Source organism: Zalophus californianus, chromosome 6 (genome assembly GCF_009762305.2).
Source record: "Zalophus californianus isolate mZalCal1 chromosome 6, mZalCal1.pri.v2, whole genome shotgun sequence".
NCBI classification, from domain to species: domain Eukaryota; kingdom Metazoa; phylum Chordata; class Mammalia; order Carnivora; family Otariidae; genus Zalophus; species Zalophus californianus.
The window spans coordinates 70,027,375-70,033,669 of record NC_045600.1 but is presented as its reverse complement, the minus strand read 5'-3'; the positions used below and the strand labels follow the sequence as shown (position 1 = coordinate 70,033,669).

Below are 6,295 nucleotides of genomic sequence, written 5' to 3'. Positions count from 1 at the left end.
AGCATTTACCATTCTCATGGTGGTTGTTTGCCTCCAGCAGAAAGACGCATAGCACACCCTCCTTTGGCTTCCATACCTTTGTGTTGTCAGGTAGAGTTATTGTTCTTTATGGTTTTCCCTGCTGGCTCCCTTAATGGACTTCCAGAAAACTAGTTGTATAGTATAGTTCCCTGCATCTCTGCTGAGATTAAAAAAAAGTTAGTTTTTAAAAATTTTCTTCATAATGTCTCTCATTCCTTTCTCTATTATACAGGGGCAATTTAGGGGGACAAATTTCAGCAAATTAGTACAATTATCTTTAGCCTGCTGGTACATTTCCACAGGTCCTACCCACACTGTCTTCTGTCAGCAGCCCATGCAAAGAACCTGAATAATCTTGGAAATGCATAGATAATCCACAATCCTTATTTTCCCTTTAACTTTAGGATTTTTTTTCCAACTCATTTCCCATTTTAATAGTTAGCAAGAAACAAAAAGGAAGTATTTCAGCTGTGTTTTACTTCCCTTCTCATTCATAACTGTAGATAGCAAGAGAGACCAGAAAGATGTGTGAATTTATTCAAGAAAATTTATTGTGCATCTCCTATATGCTAGACACAAGGCTAAGAAGTGGCTTTACAGAGATGAAAGAACAGTGTCTATTTTCTAGGAGTTGAGAGCCCAGTGGGGGATGGGGACCTACATAAAATAAAGTCCAACATAAATATTGACAGAAGACTATTTTAAGTGCTATGAGGACATTTAACATACACGAGGGAGAAGAGGCTCAGGGAGAGCTTCTGAAAGGCAATGGTGCCTGTGCTGACTCATACAAGGACTAGAAGGGGCTGACTGAATGTAGGAGGACACTGATTTCAGATGCGGGGAACAGCACTGACATAGGAGGCAAGAAATCTGAGGAGAGTATGCTGGGGTTGCAGGAATCGTGGCATGTCTGGAACATGCGGAATGTGGAGGAGTCAGAGAAAAGTGATGGTGGCAAGGAGAGAGTTTGGGGCCAGATCACGGGGGCCTCACGTGCCCTCCTATGGAATTGGAGCTATGGCTCCAGGGCTGGAAAGCCAACTGGTGAATTTAAGCAGGAGAAGGGCATTATGATAATGTGCTTTTGAAGGGAGTTTTGGCTCCAGTGTGGCTGATGGTTTAGAATGGGACAAGTATAGAGGCAGGAAGATGAAATTAAATTCATACTGGGAAGAGTTGTAAGGGTCTGAGTCAAGGCAGAAGCAATGAAAATCGAACAAAAAGATTTGAGGGACATTAAGGGAGTACAGTTGACCGAATTTGGTCCCATTCTGACAGAGATGGAGAAATAGAGAATAATTCCCAGACTTATCTTTTTCTGCTTAAGTAACTAGATAGACTTCATAAAAATAAAGGACTTATACTATAAAAAATAGTTGACATTTATTGAGCACTTTCTATGTGCTAAGTAGTTTAGGTATATTGCCTCACTTTATCTTTAAAATAACACTGTGGAGCAGATCTTATTAAGCACATTTTATAAATAGGAAAAGACCAGCAACTCCCCCAGGATCATGTAATAAGTGGCCAAACTGGGATTTGAATACAGTGTAGGTGCCTCTGGAATCTGACGTTCCAGCACTATCCTATTTTGTCCACAGGGGATAGATTTGGTTCAGGGAAGAGATGAGGAGTCCTGTTTTGGACATGTAGGTGGATTTCTAACAGGTAGTTGTGATGTGGCTTTGAAGGTCAAGTGAATGATGTGATCTGGGGCCAGCTATCTGGGGAAGGAGCCGGAGAGACAACCAGGAGTCCAAAGTTGGTTTCTTATCTCTTGTGACTCCACAAAAGAAGGAAGCCATGATCATCTTCAGCAGGGTCACGCCAAGCTGCCGCAGTCTGTCCCTTAGCCTCAACTCATCTCATCACCCTGCCTCTGTGACAGGAGTGGGTTAAGTTTGCTCCACTTTCTCTTTTCCTTATGATGATTCTTATCATGAGAACACATTAATCTTGTGCTATTTTCTGTTTTCATTACAATCTTTGTCACACAAGTGGAGCATCAGAATGTTAATGCCTCATATCTTCTGTGAAGAATAGTAGAATTCTCCATTGCTTTGACCTTTCCAATGTTCTGTATTTCGATTGGGTCTGGAAGTTGATGATTAATGATAATTACAATAATTACACCAAGGGACTCGAAATATAAATTACCAAATGTTCAAAGGAAGCCACTTGAAACCTTTAATAGAATCTTGAACAATCTCTGTCCAAATGTTCCCACTTCCTCCATCAGACGTCCCTCGGTGAGTAGGTTGGGAGAGATTCAGCCTAGGTTGTAGCCAGAAGAATAAAAGAGCTGTGATTTGTGAGCCATGTTTTAGTTATATGAAGGGGGGAAAAAGAAATCAATTTTTAAATCAATAGAATGGTCCTTCGCCCAAACAGCTTTGCTTAACAAAGAGTGAGCATTCCATAAAACAAGACTTCGCTTTCGATTCAGATCATTAACTACGATTCCCATTAGGCAGGAGGTGCCACGGGGAAAGGGGATATTTACTTGTCTCCTCTGCTCTGGTTTCTTGGCTTTAATTTTAGGGAGGTGTAGCTTTTCAGCATGGAGAAATTAAGACTCTATGTGGCTTTTGCTCCTTTGCCTGCAGAGGCCACCCAAGCCTGGCACTGATATTAGTGCAATCATATTCTCTGTGAACCTTTGCAATGGGCACGATGCAGATTCCCTGAGGCCTTTTTTTTTTTTTAATAAGTAGTACGAAACACTGGAATGTGGGTTTCATTTTGAGACCCTGGGTTATTTTCTTCCTGCAGCAGAGATTCTACCTGCACTTGTGATTCCAGGGCAGAATATAAAGTATCCCAATCTCAATCCAGAAGGTTGGAGAAGTTACCATCATGCTAGTCTTCCAAAGGGAAGAATTAAGGATGATGAGACATCTAAAGACATCTGTGGGTGGTCACTCTGGAGCATTTTTTTCATAGGATGACAGAGTGAAAAGAACCACCTCTTGCTACAGTTTTGACACATTTAAATACAGGCATCCTGTCAACTTTTGACTATGTCAGTTTATGTTATGGTATACCCTATTTCTAATTATCATTATCCGGACTCTTTAACATTTAGAAGTCTATGTATTGAGAATGTTGCGGGAAAGTGGAAGAATGGCTGGAGGAGAATGATAGAAAATCCTCATGGTGTCATTGTCTAGACATGGATGGGACACTGTGGGTTTGCATTGAGGCCAGGATTGACTGAAGCTCTGTGCTACAGGTAAGAACCTTTGCAACAGGCAAGATGCGCATTTCCTGAAGTTGGTTGGTTGGTTGATTTCAATGAAAAGGAAACTCTGTGGAGGCCCCAGGGCCCTGGGGCTCAGTCCAGAGGCCCCCCTGCAGGCGAGGAAGGGCCAGTGGAGGGGCCTGATTTGACCTTCTTCTTGGGGTGCAGGCTGTTGGTGCGGCTGTGCTTCTTGTGGTAGGTGAGAGTGTGGGGGTGCAGGTGAGCATAACATTTGCCACAGATCATCTCACAGCAGTTGTTATTTCATGGCCAGCTGGCGGAGGGAAGGCTCGATGATGCCACTCCAGAGGCGAAGCACCAGGTGTAGGGTGGACTCTTTCTGGCTACTGTAGTCTGAGAGAGCTCGGCCATCCTACAGCTGTTTGCCTGCAAAGATCAGATGCTGCTGCTCAGGCAGGATGCCCCCTTTGTCTTGGATTTTGGCTTTGACGGTCTCAGTGGTGTCATTGGGCTCAACCTCAAGGGTGCTGGTCTTGCCCCTCAGGGTCTTCACAAAGATCTGTATTTCTGAGCCTGCGACCAGGCCACTGCCACCAAACCACCAGGCCTCCTTGTTGAAGAGTGTTTTGTTTTGTTTTTAATAAAAAAGTAAGAAGTACACAGCCCAGGGCGGGCCTTCTGGCCCCCACACAGCAGCCCTCCCTCTTGATTTTGCTCTGGGATCTGCAGGGCCCGAGAGCACCACCTGTATTCTCAGAGGCATGTTGTGACGGTGACTCTGAGGATTCTCAAGTTCAAGTAGGCTCACCCCTACTTCCACTGATGGGCAGGGTACTTTGGGATATGTTTCCTTTCCCCAGAAGATCCCACTGGATCCCAGAAGTTTCTAATGAATCAGTCGGGAGCATGCCTAGACAGTTTCAAGTAAACCCTAACTTTTAAGAGTGTTTTATATTCATGAAGAAGATGGTGCCGAGTGTGTGTATATGTGGTGTACAAGCATATTTCTACTCATCTTAAAATTTCCCTTTTGAGAGATGTCACACTTCTCTTTGGCCTACATTACATTCCAGAGGATATAGGTATGGGACGAGAGTTTTAGTCCATAATGTTAACTGGAGCATGACCATCTGAGTCAAGTTTTGTCATTATTGTTCCTGCTTCTCCCCTGTACTCTGCTTTGGTAGCAGAAACAGAGCCTTAGAAGGGTGAACTTGAATTCAACCTGGATGCCCAATGAGTTAATAAATGAATCGAGAAGCATTTGGTAAGTTCTTTTCTTCAAGTGGAGGTATGCTTTTCTTGAGCTTTTTATTCTGCAGAGGTATTCAGAGCTTGTAAACATGAACTCAAGGAAATTCAGACTGTGACAGTTGATCTTGTAACCTGGGAAGTTACTACCATATTAAATTGCATCCTGATTATTTGGAAAGCACAATGTTTTTGATCAGCTATTGAGGTCAGGTTTGTGGGGTCAAGTATCCCATTATACTTATATTCTCTTCCAAATGGATTTGGACCTTTATTTTATTCTGCCGGTTGTTTTTCTGGTCTATTATTACAGCTATTATTGCAGCCTTAAAAATAGCTCTTTTTCCCACTCCTAGAAGTTAACATTCCTAAAAAAATAATAAGTGGATCTAATGAAAAAGTTAATATACTAACCTCCCCTTTTGAATACAAGGTGTTTTTGTGTGTGTATGTGTTTGTGTGTGTGCATATTTTGAGAGAGACGAAAAGAGAGTTAGTTAATAATATTTGTACCTGAACTCAGAGTAATTGAAGACAGATTCTCTCTTGTCTTAGCAGAGTGGAGAGAAAGAGGGTTTCAATGCACGAGAAAAAGAACAGGGTCAGTACCAGAAGGGACATACGGCAATACTGGCCAATATGTGAGGAACCGATGCAAATGCTACAAGCCAATTGTTGTTTGGAGGCTGCCTAATGAGTCTGGAAAACTACCCAACTTCTAAGGTTCTATAACTGCCTCACTTAGCTTTGATTTTTATAAATAGTCACATTTGTTCCAACCCCTGTCTCCACATCCTGTTAGTAATATCGGTCAATTTATATATGTCGAGTGGGAAGTACATTAATTTAGATTCCCTGAACATCTGCTGGTGCCTAGATGGTCTTGAACCGAAATTAAAATCATTGAGTCATTCACCCCACAAATATTTATTGAGCATCCCGGGGCCTGCGCAGTCTGTCAGAAGCTCCCTCAGCAACTAAGGGCACTCTGTGAGAGGAAACACCCCCGAGAATTGCGAAAAGAAATGAAAAGCCAGTTGGAGCAGGCCCTGGAGAATTCACTCGTCTCTTCCTTTGTGATTATGACTGTTCCCAAGACTTTGAACCGCTGTGTGTCTAGATTCTCAACTTGTATTTGAGACTGGCTTTTCTGGGTTCGTCTTGCCTTTCCTGGTGTCTGGATTCACTCCTCCTCCTTCAGCTACTGCATGTTTCTATTAGCCCCGTTTGATTTCCTGACTCTGTACTCCAGCCATAAGAGCTTCATAGGTGGAAATTGATCTAGGATGGGGATGGGGAGGGAATAAGACAAAGTTCTCGCTGTGGAGACCAGGAGCCCGAGACTAGGTGCTCTTTATCATGCAACGGAATAGGCTCTTCTTCTAATCAAGGGAGAGACAGCATAGCCTGACTGTCCTTGGCGGGTTCTAAGATCTTGTCAATTTGGGTGTGACTGAAAGATTCCATGGTTCCTTCGATCATGCCCATCTCCACACCTTAAAGTCAGTGCTGGTGGTGCTCAGGCATGACCACAACCCGTTGCTGGGCATGAACTAAGCTAAATGGGGCAAGGGGATGAACTCGTTTCCAATCCTGGCTCTCTGCAAGCCTGCTTTCACTCTTTCCTGCCCACATCTTGCAGGGTGTGATAATCACTTGCTCACTGATTCACCTCTTCTGGTGCTGAGTGGAAGCTATTGTAATCAATTAAGGTCACGAGGATTCTATTTGTGTCCCACTGCCACAGCCTTGGAAGGATACCCTACCACCAGGAAATAGTTAATTCATTTGTCGAGATGGCCCCTCTTAGGACTGAGA

General features: G+C 43.3%; 1 pseudogene; it reads right to left on the bottom strand.

Annotated features, from left to right (window-relative positions):
* Positions 1–3,358: 3,358 nt before the first annotated feature.
* LOC113909276 lies at positions 3,359–5,965 on the bottom strand (annotated as a pseudogene).
* Between the last annotated feature and the right edge of the window lie 330 nt (positions 5,966–6,295).